We start from the raw sequence: 20,234 nt of genomic DNA on the forward strand, positions 1-20,234 counted from the left end.
TATGTGTATATATATATATACAGGTATATATGCCAATGTTGGCTTATAGGGGTTGAAGGATTTATGTAATCATTACTGGATTTTTTGTTGCACAGGCATGCCGATTTCCCACAAGGTACACATTAAGAGTGTTGCAGTTATAGCCTGGAACAGCTATGTTTGGGTCCTAGGTGAACTATGACCTGGTTGGTTGGTTTAAGTTTATTTCGGACATGTATACAGTATCAATAGGGTACGTCACATATTTTCATTTTTCTTTACAACATGTCCGAAAAGAAGTAGTAGTAGGAAGCAAGGCCTAAATAATCCTACCCCTTTTCCACTTCATAGCAATTACTAACATGATCCAGAGGCAGGAGGAAAAAAAGAGAGAAGTGTGATGCTTAAGAGAGGTAGTGTAGCAGTAGTGTAAGGCACGGGAGATGGTTGTAGTTGCTGTAGATGTGTATTTCCGGTCTTGTCATCCTCGTCCGGACAGAAGGGTGACACGGAGACACTTTACTGAACTAAAAGTTGCTTTATTACAAGCGAGCGTCATTATACAGGACTGCAGTTCCTGGAGGAGGTCAGGTCAGAAAAATGAGCCACTCCTAACTTGGAGAATCCAAACAATCAGTTTTTATATTCCTCCTTCCTGTCTCTGTGTGTGTGCGGTGAGCGAATCCTGACCATAAAAGGAGAAATTTGTGTGTAAGTGTCTGAAAAACAACTGCTCTTAGTTATAACTTAAATGTTGGCGTTGAGCTGAACATGTAGTCTCTTCTCAAGGATAGGGCTATCACTTTTGCATCCAAAGTCCCAATTAGGGTCTCTTTCCTACGAGAACTGATCCAATCCACCTGTGATTATCAAAATAAGGGGCCTTATCTTATTATGTGCTCAAACTGAAATACCACTATTTAATTAAACTTGGTGGTTTGCTTTCTCCAAGATGAATATAAACATTCACCAAATGCAAAACATAATATGAGTTACTTAATTCACTTAACTGTAAAAGTTGCAGTGACTGAAACTGCCTTATTTTCGACCAACCAAAAGTAAAGTCTGTCCTCCAAGTTTTGTTGTCTTTTCCACGTATCACGTCTGTGAACACTAGCTTGTTTCTGAGATTTATATTGCAACAATGCTTGTTTAATGTGGAAAAAAGACGTTTAACCCTGAGATGTCAGCATGAGACAGGAGTGCTAAAGCATAAACTGTAGTGGAGGTGCCAAGCGTCTAGTGTACTCCATCAAAAAACTATTTATGAGGGATTTCATGAAGATGAGCGTTGGAGCCCATGTATATGTCGAGGAAGGATGTTTTGGCGGTGACAAAGGACTCGTTAGCAGCATGGAGCTGAAGTTTGAAAACGCCAACAACTGATCATGATGCCACCTTCGATGAACCCCTTTTTGCCACCACCGAAGCTGCTGTGTGCAACCACAGGTTATTGCGACTATCCAGTGACGTGCGGTGAGGTTCATGGCTGGTGAGGCACTGACTTAATCACAGTCAGATTTACAAACATATGAACCCTAAAGAGTATCTTATTCACCATTTGATTGGCAGCAGTTAACGGTTTATGCTTAAAAGCTCATACCAGCATTCTTCCCTGCTTGAGACTCAGCATCAAGGGTTGGAATTGGGGGTTAAATCACCAAAAATTATTCCCGGGCGCGGCACCGCTGCTACCCACTGCTCCCCTCACCTCCCAGGGGGTGATCAAGGGATGGGTCAAATGCAGAGGACACATTTCACCACACCTAGTGTGTGTGTGACAATCATTGGTACTTTAACTTAACTTTAACTTTACACATACAAACTGTAGCACACAAAAAAGCACATTTAATAAAAAAAAACATTATTATGGTCTTACCTTTACTTATAAATTAAGTCCATGCGCCGCTGTTGTGCTGGATTAATGCACACCCGTCGTAGAATGCACCCCCTGACGGGGGTGTTGTATCAACTAAAGCCCACACTTAAACTTTTCACGTGCGAGATTGAATCTATTTAAAAAAGTTATTTAATAAGAAGCCAAAAAGTGCAAAAACAATAATGTTGGTGTTGGAGGAGTTGTGAATGAATGAAATATGAAATCCGTGCTGCAGTCTGCAGGTGTACCTAATGTTGTGGCCCTGCGGTCATTCACAACTCCTCCAACACGAACATTATTGTTTTTGCACTTTTTGGCTTCTTATTAAATAACTTTTTTAAATAGTGTAACCGAGGGTTTATAAATGTCGCATATACTGTATGAAACTACAAAATAATAAACACGGAGGCTCCAGTTTACACGAGGACCACTTTATTGACCTTCTTTCAAAAACTTCCGCTCCACTCCAACGTGTCATCACTTCCGCTCTTAGCGCCTTCAAAATAAGAGCGCAAGGCATATACTGCATAACAGCGTGTAACAGGAATTAACATCACAAAGAGGAAAGCCCATAAAAATAGGTTACAATAGATTCAATCTTGCACGTGGAAAGTTTAAGTGTGGGCTTTAGTTGATATAACTGCACGTCACAGCGACTATCTCTTTGGCACGTTCATTGGGGATGCAAAATAACAGTGGTGGTCAAGTTAACCCTTTGTCTTCAATGAACTGTAAATTCAACAAAAGTGAAACGAGAATTGTTCATGAAAAAATACTGTGAACCTAACCCTAACCCTACTGTCAAGCGCACACACGCCAGTTAAAGATGAAAGAGGTTTACAAGCAAACCACTTTAGCGCTGCATTGCACTTCAGTGCTCCACCACTAGGAGGTGAAGAGCCCTACTTCTGTGAACACAACCATCCACACATGCAGGATGCCGGCTGGGAGGACAGTAGTGACAAAGACTGCTACGAACTAAGAGAGAGAAAATAACTACACTACGATCAGGCCATTGTGACGGTTCGGGTTTCTGGAGAGACTTCCTGCATCAGTTCCAGAGCTGTGCCCAAGCCAGCTATTGGTCAACAAAAACATGGCAGTCCAGTTAAGGCTCAGTTTAAAAGGCAAAAACAGCCAATGAGCACGCCCTAACTGACGTCTCGCTTCCCTTGGCACCGCCTTGTAAAGACACACTCAGGCACTCTTGGCTCATGAAACATCTCGGAACTGCATACACCAAACATACGAAAGTAAAAAGAGTTACATATTAATTACTTTCCCTAGTAATTAATTACATCTATTAAATAATAATTATGTTAGTAATTCAATTACATTTTGGGGGAAATTAACGAGTAACTTTAATTAATTCGTTTTTAAAGACATTTTCCCAACACTGGGTAGGACCCATCCAAAGAAATTGCCCCTCACCCAGCCAATACAACCACTCTGTTCCATGTGTACTGTTGATGCAATTCAATTGAAATGAGTTTTTCCATAACTATACACAGAGTATAGGTACAAGATACTTGTGTGCAGAGAAGTTTTTGGAGTAGGAGATGTCTCTGACTTGCTACCTGACAGTTTCGGTTGACATTTCTGCCTTTGTCAGAGCTGTCGTCACTTCCTAATGTGCCGGCAAACTTTCTAAATAAAGTTTCCCGACTCAGCCATATTTGTTCCCTGCCCTGGAGTCGGCGATGAAAGCTAGCGTCCTTTGTGTGCGAAAGCATGTATGCCCTCTCATCCATGTTGATGGTGCTGGGCCCTCGTCTCCTGATTTCCGGAGCCTCCTTGATCCATCTCTTGTATTTGCTTGTTTCCGATTAAATTACGTTTCCCCTTGTCCCAGTCCATATTGTGATTGTTCTTCCTGCACTGGTTTGTTACGGCTGACTTTTGTTTTCTTATTCTGCTGTTTGTTTTGCTGATCTGTAAACTTAGCAACTGTCTCCTTCTCGCATTCTTTTTTCGGCTGCTAAGTTTGTTTGGTCTCTCCAATTTGTTTTATTGCACAATTTGCATGGAATTTCGTAGATGACATCATATTGTCTGTCCTGTGTTATTGCATTGTTCGGGTGTACAAGTTGTCGTCGTAGTTTTTGGATGGTTTTACTGCTGTTTATTTGAAATGTCTTCATAGTGTGTTGTATAAATTCTGTTATTCCTGTATGGCAGTGTTATTGGGTCCTTATTTTTTGTATCTGTCTTATTTTTGCTTTGCTCTTCTGTTTTTTTTCAACTTGTTTTGTCTAGCTTGATGTTTTACTTATTATATAGCCCATCAAGTATCCTCCTGTCTGTCTTTTTCATCCATTATGATGTCGGCCCGGTTGTAACGTGTTCTGACTACAGAAAGTATGTGTGCGGTGGGATGTTCTGATGTCCAAAGAAGGTACTGGTCTGTATGTGTGGGTTTTCTGTATACTGTAGTTCTAATGTTGCCATCTTCTTTGTGGTGAATGTTCATGTCCAGAAATAATATTGTCCTGTTTGTTCTTCATGTGTGAATTGTATGTTACCAGTGCTGTTCAGGTAATCTGTGAGCTCTTGTGTGTGTTCGGTCTTTGTTATTTCCAGTATGTCATCTACATATCGCTTCCAAAGTGTTGGTTGATATTGCATAGGTGCAATGAAAAAACTGCTCATGATCGCGGATAGTGAATCTCCCAGTGCAAAACCTTCCTTCTGTCTATATATTGCTGTTTTGTACTGGAAATTTGTCAATTTGAAACAAAATGCAGTAAGGTAGAGATGACAGTTCCGCCTTGTTTTAGTCTTTTTGTGACAATATGTGAAGTTACATCTGCCAGAGTTTCTGAGATTATTGAGATGACATCATGTGATATGATTGATTCTTCCTTATTAACAGTTATAATTTTAACTTCTTGTGCCTGTTTTGGGGATTTTTCTGTAGTGGTGTTATGTGTTTTCTAGAAGGGGACTGATGATTGCAACAACAGTATGTGGTTGAGCCTTTGCTGTCTACTATTGGTCGTAATGGTGTGTTTTTTTCTTGTGTATTTTTGCGGTTCCATATATTCGGTTATGGTTATGGTAGTTATGTTATATTTTGAACATGCATAATTTACAATATGGTACATCACATATTTCCAGTTTCTAATTAGAGCAAAATAAGCAGATCTTATTTAATCCTACCCCTTTCCGTTTCACATCAAATTGTATCACATTTATATGTTCACTTATTGTACTCGGCCTGTAAAACTAACACATAGATAAATAAACAAGTAAATAAAAAGGTTGTCATAAAGAAATAGTTAAAGGCCTACTGAAACCCACTACTACCGACCACGCAGTCTGATAGTTTATACATCAATGATGAAATCTTAACATTGCAACACATGCCAATACAGCTGGGTTAAATTATAAAGTGTAATTTTAAATTTCCCGCTAAACATCCGGTTGAAAACGTCTATGTATGATGACGTATGCGCGTGACGTCAATCGTTGAAACGGGAAGTATGCGGACACATTGAATACAATACAAAAAACTCTGTTTTCATCTCAAAATTTCACAGTATTCTGGACATCTGTGTTGGTGAATCTTTTGCAATTTGTTTAATGAACAATGGAGACTGCAAAGAAGAAAGTTGTAGGTGGGATCGGTGTATTAGCAGCGGACTATAGCAACATAACCAGGAGGACAGAGATGGCCGCCGAACTCACCTTAACTTCCTCCGTCTCGCCGACCGCATCTGTGACCGCATCTGTGATTTGGTGAAGTCCTTCGTCGCACCGTCGATCGCTGGAACGCAGGTGAGCACGGGTGTTGATGAGCAGATGAGGGCTGGCTGGCGTAGGTGGATAGATAATGTTTTTAGCATAGCTCTGTGAGGTCCGGTTGCTAAGTTAGTCAATGGCGTCGTTAGCAACAGCATTGTTAACCTTCGCCAGGCTGGAAAGCATTAACCGTGTATTTACATGTCCATGGTTGAATAGTATTGTTGATCTTCTGTCTATCCTTCCAGTCAGGGATTTATTTATTTTGTTTCTATCTGCATTTGAGCCCGATGCTATCACGTTAGCTCCGTAGCTAAAGAGCTTCGCCGATGTATTGTCGTGGAGATAAAAGTCACTGTAATTGTCCATTTCGCGTTCTCGACTCTCATTTTCAAGAGAATATAGTATCCGAGGTGGTTTAAAATACAAATCCGTGATCCACAATAGAAAAAGGAGAGCGTGTGGAATCCAATGAGCCAGCTTGTACCTAAGTTACGGTCAGAGCGAAAAAAGATATGTCTTGCACTGCATTCTAGTCCTTCACTCTAACGTTCCTCATCCACGAATCTTTCATCCTTGCTCAAATTAATGGGGTAATCGTCGCTTTCTCGGTCTGAATCGCTCTAGATGCATTGAAAACAATGGGAAAATGTGAGGAGCCTTTCAACTGTTGACGTCACGCTACTTCCGGTACAGGCAAGGCTTTTTTTTTATCAGCGACCAAAAGTTGCAACTTTATCGTCTATGTTCTCTACTAAATCCTTTCAGCAAACATATGGCAATATCGCGAAATGATCAAGTATGACACATAGAATGGATCTGCTATCCCCGTTTAAATAAAAAAAATTCATTTCAGTAGGCCTTTAAGCTGTGATTCACATTATGATATTAATAAGATTATCTATCCCCGTTTAAATAAAAAAAATTCATTTCAGTAGGCCTTTAAGCTGTGATTCACATTATGATATTAATAAGATTATCTACTTTTTTAATAGGGTTCAAGATGGTAACAGGATTCTTCTTCATTGCACTTTCTAAACACTGAGTTAAAACAGTTTCTTAAACTAGATCATATTAGTACATTGTTTGACTTATTCTATGATTTTAAAGTGTTGTAAGTGCATACAAATGTTTTAAGTAAACTTTTTTCCCCCAAGGTTATAGTTCTCCTTTGTTTAGAAAAATTGTTGTTGATTCTTGGGTAGCATGTTATAGTTTGCTTTTTGCATATTTTTAGCTTTTTGCAAATTCACCAAATCATTGAATTTTAATATTTTTTATTCAATAAAAAAGTGTTGTGTTCTCTCCAACTTTGTGTTATTTTAACTGACTTTTTTTGTAGAACACTTACAGTAGTAAATGAAGCATACTTTAGAAGCTATTTCCTCTCATTTCTATTCACTAACTTAGATATGGCACCACGAGCGAGCAGTAGAGAATATGGTGGGATTTTTGGTCCAGAACATATTTAGCTTTGTTTAATATTGAAGTATTTCCTGCCACCTTATGTTTTATGGTTTTATATTTCCAGTTAATTTGTATCACTTATGACACTTAAACATTTGATAAATTTTACCCTGTCAATGTCTACGTCGTTTATTTGTATTTGTGTTTGACTTTCTCTCCTATTGTTACCAAGTAGCTATATTTTAGTTTTACTGAGATTCAAAGATAATCTGTTTTCCCTGGAAATAATGTTGGCAGTATGAAGTGGTTGTTGTTGTTGCATGTTATTTTACTTAATTCTAGTAATGTTGTCTGTCCTTTATCAGCTGAGAGTATGATTGAAGTGTAAACTGCAAGCAGTTAAGAGACACCTCTTACCCAAAACACTTTATCTCTGCACATAAGAATGTTGTACCTATATTTTAGGAATACATGATGGAATGCAATTGATGTACACAGAACAGAAATGCGAGGTCTGTTAGAATCCACCGCTCCATCTGACTATATACTCTGCAAAGCTAAAGTAAAGTTGCTACCTTTTAGTGTACAGGTCCTGCAGGTGATTGGACCAAGTGATGTACTGTAGTTGTTTTAAGTGAAGCTAATTTACCGGAAGCAACATCCCCAACATAAATTTTATCGTTGCAAAAACCACCAATGGTACTGAAACTATTCTCAGTCATTCTTTTTCTTCCACAACCACATGCACAGCAGGATTACGGCCGTGCGGAGGACATCCTCTTTGAAAAAAATGTAGCGCTTCTGTCCTCGCAATGTATGCCAATATGTATTGAAATATGTCAGGAAAAAAGCAAAAACATATTCATCAGTTGTATATATAGATCACCTAAGTCAAGTATAGAAACATTTGAAGAATGGATCAAGGCAACTTACATGGACAATGGTCAAAGAATAATGTTCTTATGTTGTGACTTTAATATTGACTTATTGAACCCCAACAAGCAAAAGTCTATTGATGACTTCATTGATACAATGTACAGCATCAGTCTATATCCTAAAATCACAAAGCCAAGCAGAATCACAGGACAATGTGCCACGCTTATTGATAATATTTTTACCAATGATTTTGATAACACTACAAGTGGTCTACTTATAAGCGACGTTAGTGATCATCTGCCAGTTTTTACAATATATGATGGAAACTACAAGAAGAACATGGAAGACAAAAGGACATTTCCAAGACTATGCACAGAGAAGAGGATGACTGCCTTCAAAATTGAACTACAAAAGCAAGATTGGGACAATGTGTACAATGAAAAAGAGGTTGATGAAGCATATGAACATTTCTTAAACAAGTTCATAATACTTTATGACAAACATTGTCCATGAATACAACTCAGTAACAAGCAGAGAAAGAATAATCAACCATGGATGACAAAAGGATTAAAAAATGCTTATAAGAAGAAGAATACACTATATAGAACATTTATAGCACAAAGAACTATAGAGGCAGAAATTAAGTACAAAAAGTATAAAAACAAATTAACAGACATACTACGATCATGTAGAAAAGAATATTCCAGTGAATTATTGGACAGGAACAAAAATAATATGAGAGCAACATGGGGCATCCTCGATAGCATTATTAAAAATGGAACTAAGAGGGACTACCCTCGATACTTCTTAGATGAAAATAAAAAAAATGACAACATAAAGGAAGTAGTTGAAAGCTTCAATAATTATTTTGTAAATATTGGACCGAAATTGGAAGAAAGGATTCCAGACCCAGTTCCAATTGAGGACTATAATGATACCATAGAGCGAAATCCCAACTCCATGTTCCTCAGTAAAGTGACACAGGAGGAAATAGTTACAATCGTGAAAAAATGTAAATCTAAGACTTCAACTGATTGTAACGGAATTGATATGGAAACGATAAAAAAGGTTATTGAAGAGATCTCAGGACCATTAATGTATATTAGTAACCTATCATTTCAAACAGGTACATTTCCAAACAAAATGAAAATAGCTAAAGTTGCACCAATTTATAAGACTGGAGACAAACATCAATTTACAAATTATAGACCTGTTTCTCTACTTCCACAATTTTCTAAAATCATTGAAAAACTGTTCAATAACAGATTAGAAAGTTTCATAAATAAAAATAGAATACTCGAAGAGAACCAATATGGATACAGAGCTAATGTTTCAACTTCAATGGCTTTAATTGAAATTACAGAAGAAATGACCAATTCAATAGATAGTAAAAAATGTGCGGCAGCGGTTTTTATGGATCTAACTAAAGCATTTGACACAATTAATCACAATATTTTAATCAAAAAACTAGAACGATATGGCATCAGAGGGTTAGTCTTAAACTGGATAAGAAGTTATCTAACGAACAGGAAACAATACGTGAAGCTAGGCGAACACACGTCTACAACGCTAAATATATCCTGTGGTGTACCTCAGGGATCAATACTAGGACCTAAATGATTCAATCTCTATATAAATTACATTTGTAAAGTTACAAAAGATTTAAAGTTAGTATTATTTGCGGATGATACAACAGCGTTTTGTTCAGGAGAGAACACACAGGAGATAATACAAATAATAACAGAAGAAATTAACAAATTAAAAAGATGGTTTGACAAAAACAGACTATCGTTGAATCTTAGTAAAACTAAAATAATGCTATTTGGTAACAGTAGAAGAGAAAGTCAAACACAAATACAAATAGACGGAATAGAAATTGAAAGAGTAAACGAAACCAAATTTCTAGGTATAATGATTGATGATAAATTGAACTGGAAATCTCACGTAAAAAATATACAACATAAAGTTGCAAGAAACACGTCAATTATGAATAAAGCAAAACATGTTCTAGACCAAAAATCCCTTCATATTCTCTACTGCTCACTAGTGTTACCATATCTGAGCTACTGTGTAGAAATATGGGGAAATAATTACAAAAGTACACTTCATTCATTAACGGTGTTACAAAAAAGATCAGTTAGAATAATACATAATGTTGGATATAGAGAACATACAAACCCTTTATTTATTGAATCAAAAATACTGAAATTCCACGACATAGTGAATTTGCAAACAGCTAAAATTATGCACAAAGCAAACTATAACCTGCTACCCAAGAATATACAACAATTATTCTCAAAAAAAGAGGAGAAATATAATCTTAGAGAAAAACGTAATTCAAAACATTTGTTCGCACGCACAACACTTAAGACCTTCAGTATATCAGTATGTGGAATTAAATTATGGAATGGATTAAGCAAAGCAATCAAACAATGTACTAATATGATCCACTTAAGAAACTCTTCAAACTTAAAGTGTTTACAAAGTACAAAGAAGAAGAACCATGACAAACATTCTCAATTTATTTCATCCATCCATTCATTCATTCTTAAAGTAATCTTAGTTATCTCATCATATGAAATATGACTTACTTCACCAATTATTATTATTAAATTCTTACTATTATTTATTTATTTATTTTTATTGTGATTACTTATGGAGTTTATTGTGAAAAAATTGTGAACAGGAAGTGAACAAAAAGTTGTTCAACTGTTATGTAAAGAAAGGGGGTAGGATTAAATAAGCTCTGCTTCTTCCTACTCCTTTTCGAACATGTTGAAAAGAGAAACTGGAAATTGTGATGCATCATGTTGTAAGCTTGCATGTTCGAAATAAACTCAAACTCAACTCAACTCAACTCAACTTAAGGTTGGCCTGGCACACTTTGTCAAACACTTGACTTATACGCTTCAGCATCTTTGCGCAATCCTTCCCTAAAACAATTATGTCTTCCAGACAGGTTTCCCATTGCAACTCGGCCAGCACTCAGTCTATTAACCTCTGGAATGTGACTGGCACATTGCAGGGCCCAAACAGCATCACGGTCCACTAAAAAAGCCCCTTTCGAGTGCAAAACGTAGCGGCACTGCATGCTCTATGGGTCATTTCTAACTGCCAGATTGTAAAATCCAGTGTACTAAAATGCTCAGCCATGTACACTGCAAAAACTAAAATCTAAGTAAGATTAAATATCTCAAATAATACTAACTTTAAATCTTTTGTAACTTAAGTTGAATCCAATGAAATGCTCTCTTTTTCACGAGTGAGTGGCTTATCCAGGTCATGTTGTTTCCACTCTGGGTGTCGTCACTGACCTCCAAAAAATCCAAAAAGTGGTAGACTGGACCCCGCTATAAAACGTCTCAGAGGTCGCCAGTTCGTCGACTTGGCTTCATACTGTCAGCGATTTGTTGAAGATGTTGCCGCCATGGCTAGGAAGCTTCTTTAGCTAACTAAAAAGCATGTGATCTTTTACTGGACTGATGAGTGCCAGCAGGCATTTGAAAAGCTAAACGAGCGACTCGTCTTGGCGTAGATTCTAGGCCATTGGCGTTGTTAGGCCTATTTTAGGGGGGCTCAAGCCCCCCTAAAATGTTCTTAAGCCCCCCTAAATAATTTGGTGTTAAAAAAAAAAAAAAAAAAAGGCGGTTTTTTTTATTTTTTATAAATACATGCCGACATATTCATTATAAAGTGGCCCGAATACGAGTTTCAATAAATAATCATATAACCTGTCATTATTCACTCAGTTTCCCCTCACTTCATAGTGTAAGGTAGCGAGCCCCTTTAGTGCGTCGGTATCCAATCCATTCCACTTGTTCATATAGAAAATGCCCACATCACTCAAAATCCTGTCCGCATTTTCTCTGCGACCTTGCTTGCGGTCCTGCAGGTGTACGAAGCACATTAGCACACAGCACTGCAGAACAAGAACCTTGTGTCTGCCATTGTAAATAATGTAGTTTTTAAGTTTTGTGTTACTTGTAGAATCTATATAAAGTAATATACATTAGCCTATTGTTAAAATAATGAAAAAAACATCATTAAATATATTTGTTTTATTGTATTGTTACATTAATAGCTGTTGTATTATTATAGGATGGCTTGTTAAACATTTCATAGGATTTTCAGAGGGTGGAAAAACCAAGACATTTAATATAAAATGTAAAATGAATAAATACATAAAAAGAAAAAGAAAAAAAATGGTTAAAAGCCATCGTTCCGGGGAGCATTTAATTTCGTCCCGTGCATTTTTTTTACCGTCCCCGGGACGATGGGACTACATTAATCTCAAGCCCTGGAAGTTACATTTTATTGTTTGCATTATTTGTTTCAGCATTGCACTTTGAAGATGGTCCCTCAGCTCTTTGACAGCTTTGGCTCTTTTTCAGATCAGCAGACTAAGTCTTTCTTATTTACAGTTTGTATAAATGTTTCTCATTTCTATTCAGACTTCCATATATATTTAATTTCCTTAACGTCTTGCCATAATATATATATAAATATTTTATATACAAGCCAAATTATCCCGATCCAGATATTACTTTAATTCAAGTAATTAAGTAATATTTTCAGGGCTTGAATTTACAACCATTTTAGTCACATATGTGCCCAAAATGTAATCTGTTCAACTTCAAAATATTTGGGAACAAACAATTTATGTATTGTGAGCGAAAGTGGTGGCATTAGCCTCTATGTTGTGAATGAATAACATAGAGGCTAATGCCATGACTTTCACTGTGTTTCAGTGTATCTTGAAGGATCATGCAAGTAATTGTTTCTTGTTGATGCTGTAAACAAAATGTCACTGTGCAAACCCATGTTTGTTGTTGTACTGAACACAGATTGAAAGTAAACAGACTGAAATAATAATAATAACAATGACTAATTTCTAAGTCTTTGTTAGCCGTTTGTGAAGTTTTGTGCTCGTGCGCTACGTTCGCTCGCATCCTGCATCTCCTGGGGGCTAAGCCCCCCCTGTCCTTAAAAGCTAGTGACGCCCCTGTTCTAGGCCATCCTGTTGAAAATGATTTAATGTTTCACGATACCGGCGCTAGAGAATGGGGGATTCGAGCTGTGCTTTCTCAAATCCAAGGTGGGAGTTTATAGGACTAGATAGCTTCCTGTAACAGAGAAAAAATATTGTTCTTAGACTTAGACAAACTTTATTGATCCGCAAGGGAAATTGTTCAAATTCTATTAGACCTGAGCTCTTGGCGGTAGTTGAGTTTACTTCTCATTTTCGACAATATTTGCCGGGGAAATCCTTTACGGTCCAAACGGACCATCGCAGACTGCACTGGTTAACTAAGTTGCGGGAGCCTGAAGGCCAGTTAGCGCGGTGGCTTGAGATGCTGGCATATAACTTCCATCTGCTCTATCGGCCAGGCAAGCACCATTAAAATGCGGAAGTGCGGAAGGAGTGGGGGCGACTCCTGACATAGTTCTTGTGTACATGTGGTTTTTAAAAGCGCTTTAAGCATTTTTATCATCAATCAATCAATCAATCAATCAATGTTTATTCATATAGCCCTAAATCACAAGTGTCTCAAAGGGCAAGCCACAACGACATCCTCGGTACAGAGCCCACATACGGGCAAGGAAAACTCACCCCAGTGGGACGTCAATGTGAATGACTAGGAGAAACCTTGGAGAGGACCGCATATGTGGGTAACCCCCCCCCTCTAGGGGAGACCAAAAGCAATGGATGTCGAGTGGGTCTGACATAATATTGTGAAAGTCCAACACATCAGCGAAAGTCCAGTCCATGGTGGGGCCAGCAGGAACCTTTTGCTTGTTTTTGATCCAATGGTATGTTGATGTCAATAGTGTTTTACTTGGGCTTAGTGTCGCTCATAACCACAGGTCGATGTCCCGTCAAAGGACATTGCTTGCAATCAATGCAACCCTTTACCGCCGCTCCATGGGGGTTCACCTACTCCCGGGATGTTTTGTTAGAGCTACGCAGCCTCCACTTGGACCCAGCGATGCATTCCTCCACCATTACAACCAGTGACGTGCAGTCACTAGAGGCAGGTGAGGCGGGGCCTCACCTGCCATCATGGAAAGAAAAAAAATGTAAAAAGAAAAAAAGTTAATTGTATCCAGTGATTATACTATAAAGTTATTTTCCATTTAACTTCACCATATTTTGGATTATTTTTATTCAAAATCGCTGAATTTTCACATTTGCCGTTCAAATACTGAGAAGAGACGGTGCGGTGATCAGCAGCCAGTTGAGGCACGTCACTGCGTTGTGCCTCAAAATGGATTGCGGACTCGGCTAACTGCTGGCTTGCTGTGCAGTGAGACCGTATTGCTATATGAAATATATTATACATTTCCATAGTTTAGTTAGCTGAGGTATATAATGTACAGTGTATTTTGTCAACAACTGTATGTGTGTAACGTATTTCTTGTGCTGAGCGATCATAAAACTGCTGCGAAGACACACTGGCTGAGGCTCGCCTCGCAGTAATCCCGCCTCCTTGTGCCGGTGCACCCCCGCCGTAGAAAACAGGGGGGAGTGGGGGGTTGCATGTTATATCAACTAAAGCCCACACTTAAACTTTCCACGTGCAAGATTGAATCTATTGTAACCTATTTTTATGGGCTTTCCTCTTTGTGATGATAATTCCTGTTACACGCTGTTATACAGTATATGCCTTGCGCTCTTATTTTGAAGGCGCTAAGAGCGGAAGTGATGACACGTTGGAGTGGAGCGGAGGTTTTTGAAAGAAGGTAAATAAAGTGGTCCTCGTGTAAACTGGAGCCTCCGTGTTTATTATTTTGTAGTTTCATACAGTATATGCGACATTTATAAACCCTCGGTTACACTGTTTAAAAAAGTTATTTATTAAGAAGCCAAAAAGTGCAAAAACAATAATGTTCATGTTGGAGGAGTTGTGAATGACCGCAGGGCCACAACATTAGGTACACCTGCAGACTGCAGCACGGATTTCATATTTCATTCATTCACAACTCCTCCAACATGAACATTATTGTTTTTGCACTTTTTGGCTTCTTATTAAATAACTTTTTAAAATAGATTAAATCTTGCACGTGGAAAGTTTAAGTGTGGGCTTTAGTTGATATAGCACTCCCGTCAGGGGGTGCATTCTACGACGGGAGTGCATTAATCCAGCACAACAGCGGGGCATGGACTTCATTTATAAGTAAAGGTAAGACCATAACGTTTTTTTTTAATTAAATATGCTTTTTTGTGTGCTACAGTTTGTATGTGTAAAGTTAAAGTTAAGTTAAAGTACCAATGATTGTCACACACACACTAGGTGTGGTGAAATGTGTCCTCTGGGAGGTGAGGGGAGTTCACCCCCTGGGAGGTGAGGGGAGCAGTGGGCAGCAGCGGCGCCACGCCCGGGAATCATTTTTGGTGATTTAACCCCCAATTCCAACACTTGATGCTGAGTGCCAAGCAGGGAAGAATGCTGGTATGAGCTTTTAAACATAATCCGTTAACTGCTGCCAATCAAATGGTGAATAAGATACTCTTTAGGGTTCATATGTTTGTAAATCTGACTGTGATGAATTCAGTGCCTCACCAGCCATGAACCTCACCGCACGTCACTGATTACAACATACCTCTGGAGTTACTTCTGGGTCACAAGCAGAAGCTATCGCAAAGGAAAATAAGTTCTAGAGGAGGGATACGCAACCGGCTGAGGAGAAGAGGCAAAGCTACCTTTACCTGCCATCATCCTGTCAAATGTCCGATCGCTACGTAATAAGACCGACAAACTTTGCACCATAATCAAGTCCGATCTGGATTATCAACGAGCCAGTATCTTTTGCTTTACAGAGACCTGACTCCCTGAAAATGTGAACTTTCAGCTGGAAGGATTTGACATAACCTGCTTTGACAGAGACATAGTCCAAATACGGAAGTCGATTGGGGGCGGGCTCTGTATGGCTGTCAGAGCATACCAAATACACAGTGAGAGATGTTAATGTCCTTTAGACAATTTTAATCACCCAGAGAATTGTCACACATCACTTGTGATGCTCGGGTTGCATGACGGCGATTAGTGGCGTGTTCCCAATATGCAGAAAGTCGAGGAGGCAATGTGCAGGTAAAAGTATTTAATAGTGATTGGTCCAGCAACACCGATGCATCGGCACATGCGTCGAGCTTATAGAGCGATACCCTGTGTCGGTGCGCGTACCGCTTTTAGAAAGTCATGTGACAGATCATGAGCTGCTTTGGTCATGTGACCGATACGCAAACTATCGCCTCCTCTGCCCTGTGAGCAACGTTCCCTCTAAGGTGCGCGCCTGCGCAATTGCGCACTGCTCAAGCGTCCTCTGCGCACACTGTGCGCCGCACAGCAAATATATGCCGCGCACCAAATCAAACCCATCTGAATTCTAAACAAAATAAACACATTTATTCTGTGTAATTTTGAAATGCAACTTTGAGTGACAGTGACAACAAGCGGCCCTAACGGTGTTCGTCAACAACACGCATACCACTAAGCCACTGGTGCAATTATGGCCACACAAAAAGTCGGACAACTCAAACACCACACAAAGTTACACTATGACTCCTCAGTCATACGCATACTTGCCAACCCTCCCGTTTTTAGCGGGAGAATCCCGGTATTCAGCGCCTCTCCCGACAACCTCCCGGCAGAGATTTTCTCCCGACAAACTCCCGGTATTCAGCCGGAGCTGGAGGCCACGCCCCCTCCAGCTCAATGCGGACCTGAGTGGGGACAGCCGTTCTCACGTCCGCTTTCCCACGATATAAACAGCTTGCCTGCCCAATGACGTCATAACATCTACGGCTTTTAGAGAGTAGAGTGCACAACAAGGAGAGAGAGTTCTTGGTTTCTTATGTGGGTTTATTGTTAGGCAGTTTCATTAACGTCCTCCCAGCGCGTTAGCAACACACAACAACAGCAGTCACGTTTAGTCTACCGTAAAGCAGTTTGTCTGCAGTAAACAGCAATGTTGTGACACTCTGAAACAGGACAATACTGCCATCTACTGGATAGCCTGCAGAACACTGAAATTCAAGTATTTTATTTATATGTATAATAAAATTTAAAAAAAAAATTAAAAAATTAAAAAAATTATATATATATATATATATATATATATATATATATATATATATATATATATATATATATATATATATATATATATAGCTAGAATTCACTGAAAGTCAAGAAAGTCATGAAATACTTGATTTGGTGAATTCTAGCTGTAAATATACTCTCTTCTTAACCACGCCCTTAGCCACGCCCCAACAACGCCCCCCCCCCGACCACGCCACCCCCCCGCCTCCCGATATCGGAGGTCTCAAGGTTGGCAAGTATGGTTGGCAAGTGTGCTTATTTTTATGTCATTTATTATTAATGTTAATTTATTGATATTAATCATGGAAAGCTGTTACTAGAGAAAGTTACAGCAATGACAGCGTGGCAATGTTGGTAGAGTGGCCGTGCCAGCAATCGGAGGGTTGCTGGTTACTGGGGTTCAATCCCCACCTTCTACCATCGTAGTCATGATACATGTTCACATTATTTATTGACTGATTCTAAAAAAAGATAAAAATATATTTTTATTTAAATGAAGATATGAAATAATCCTAAATGAAATACAATGACTTGGTTTATATTATTGTATATACTAGGTCATAAAATCAGTGTCAGTTGAGTCGGTCCATAGGTTGCCTGTAGGGATTTTTAATGTCCAGCAGATGTCAGTATTTAGTGACACAGTATTGACACAGTATCAATACAGTTTTGCAATGTGTTAAATGGTAAATGGTAAATGGGTTATACTTATATAGCGCTTTTCTACCTTCAAGGTACTCAAAGCGCTTTGACACTATTTCCACATTCACCCATTCACACACACATTCACACACTGATGGCGGGAGCTGCCATGCAAGGCCCTAACCACGACCCATCAGGAGCAAGGGTGAAGTGTCTTGCTCAAGGACACAACGGACGTGACGAGGTTGGTAGAAGGTGGGGATTGAACCAGGAACCCTCAGGTTGCTGGCACGGCCACTCTCCCAACTGCGCCACGCCGTCCCCGTGTTGAAACGCTTCATGACGCCTCATCAACCCATCACTAGTATTTAATGTAGCTCAGAAGCAAACAAAGATGAGAGCTGCTGGAAAGGCACCGAAGCATAGGGAAGGCTATGCAAAAACAAAACTAAAACTGACAGGTGCGAAACAAAACGGAATGCTGTAATAGAGCAAAAACTCACGGCTGGAGGAGAGCGTCCACATGAAGAATATTCATTCCAAACAAAGTCCCGACAAAGAATGGTTGCTCACACTCAACTTAAACAGTCTTAATCATCAACAGAAAACAGGTGAGGGAAAAAGTGCTTGAAGGCATGTGTAAAGTAGTTGTAAAAAAACACCAACACAACAGGAAGTGCCACCAAAATAAGAGCGCAGGACAGGAACAAGCACCAAACACAGAAGAACACCAACAAAACCCGACATAAAAGGCACGGACTGGCGTAACCAGCCGTGACATCACTGTCATTTTAGTGTATGTTCCAGGACCTGATTTTGCCCTAGCGGCTGAGCGCATCGCTGAAAATTTCGACAAAGCAGTCACGAAAACTGGAGAGATATTAACAAGTGTGATATATCTACACATCTTCCTAGCCTGGAGTAATATGTCACAACTCCAACAAGGAAACATAACATACTTGATTTGTGCTGTGGAAATATACATGGAGCGTATATTTATAAAGCACGCCCACCTCTGGGTATGGCTGACCCCAATGTCATCCTGCTGCTACCAAAATATAGGTCCCAATTAAAGACCGGGAAAAGGATCACAAAAACCATTAAAATCTTGAACGAGGATGCATCTGAGACTTTAAAGAGCTTTTTTGAGTTGACAGATTGGGATTTGTTTTTTAATGACTGTGGGGGATGATTTTAACAGGCTTGCTGATGTGCTTACTGCATACATTTTATTCTGTGAAGAAACAGTTACTCTCACTAAATTTGTACTATTCATCCACATAACAAAAAGTGGATAACCAAATACATGAAAGCATGGTTTGTCCAAAAGAAAAAAGCTGTTCTAGAAGGTGACACTGTCAGGGTGAGGGTGCTGCAGAGGGAATTTAGGAGTAAAGCTAGTCGTGCTAAAATTAAGTATAAGGACAGTGTGGAGAAAAAATTAACATCAGGAAATATTGAAGAGGCATGGCACGGCCTAAACGTCATGATGGGAAGGGTTTCCAAACCTGCAGGGATTACCTTTTCAGACCCCACCTCCCTTGCACAATAACTAAACTGCTTTTTCTCCCGCTTCAACAACAACAGCACACCAACAAATTGGACCCCTGTAGACCCCGGCTCCCCCCTCCCAGCTCTTACAATTGATGAGCAGCTGGTTACCTCCATTTTACATGGAGTAAACCCACACAATACGAAGGTCTGAGTAGTCTTGGGTTCAATCCCGGGCTCGGATCTTTCTGTGTGGAGTTTGCATGTTCTCCCCGTGACTGCGTGGGTTCCCTCCGGGTACTCCGGCTCCCTCCCACTTCCAAAGACATGCACCTGGGGATAGGTTGATTGGCAACACTAAATTGGCCCTAGTGTGTGAATGTGAGTGTGAATGTTGTCTGTCTATCTGTGTTGGCCCTGTGATGAGGTGGCGACTTGTCCAGGGTGCACCCCGCCTTCCGCCCGATTGTAGCTGGGATCGGGAATAAGCGGTAGAAAATGGATAGATGGATAAACCCACACAAAACCTCTGACCCTGACAGGCTCGGAGGCAGGGTGTTTGAGGATTGTTCAAGCCAGCTGGGTAGGGTGCTAACCAGGCTGTTTCAGCACCTCCTGGATGCCAGGAGGGTCCCCAACCAGTGAAAGGAATCCACCATCATTACAATCCCCCCCAAAACAAGACCCAAGGAGCTGAAGGACTGCAGGCCAGTGGCCCAGACCTCAATCCTCTGCAAGTGTATGGAAAGAGCAGTGTGGCCATTACTGTCAGGTGGCCTGTCAAAGCATATCGATGTGTACACCGCAGAAATACTTTTAAGTGGTTGAAAACTTTTCTGTATTTTAAGTCTTTTTAAGGCCTTAGTCAAGTAACATTTGTGTCCGAAGTATATGCCAGTCATGCTTATAGAGAGTTTATGGACATTGCCCACTTTCTTTTGGTTCTCACTCTACAACCCATTCAAGTACTGTGTGAGAGTCTGAATATTATGTAGGGTAATGTGTGCAAAATAATGTTGAGTACTCCTCTTGAACTATGTGTCCTGGAGTGGTTTTAAGGATCTAATCATCATGCAGAGTGGATGTAGTGTGACAGGCATAGCTTGGGACAGCAAAGT

General features: G+C 39.6%; 1 protein-coding gene across 5 annotated transcripts in view; it reads left to right on the plus strand.

Annotated features, from left to right (window-relative positions):
• The window catches only part of LOC133654080 (dedicator of cytokinesis protein 9-like), a 201,796-nt gene that overhangs the window by 77,132 nt on the left and 104,430 nt on the right, over positions 1-20,234 (plus strand). The window lies entirely within an intron of this gene.

Source organism: Entelurus aequoreus, linkage group LG07, assembly GCF_033978785.1.
Source record: "Entelurus aequoreus isolate RoL-2023_Sb linkage group LG07, RoL_Eaeq_v1.1, whole genome shotgun sequence".
Lineage (NCBI taxonomy): Eukaryota > Metazoa > Chordata > Actinopteri > Syngnathiformes > Syngnathidae > Entelurus > Entelurus aequoreus.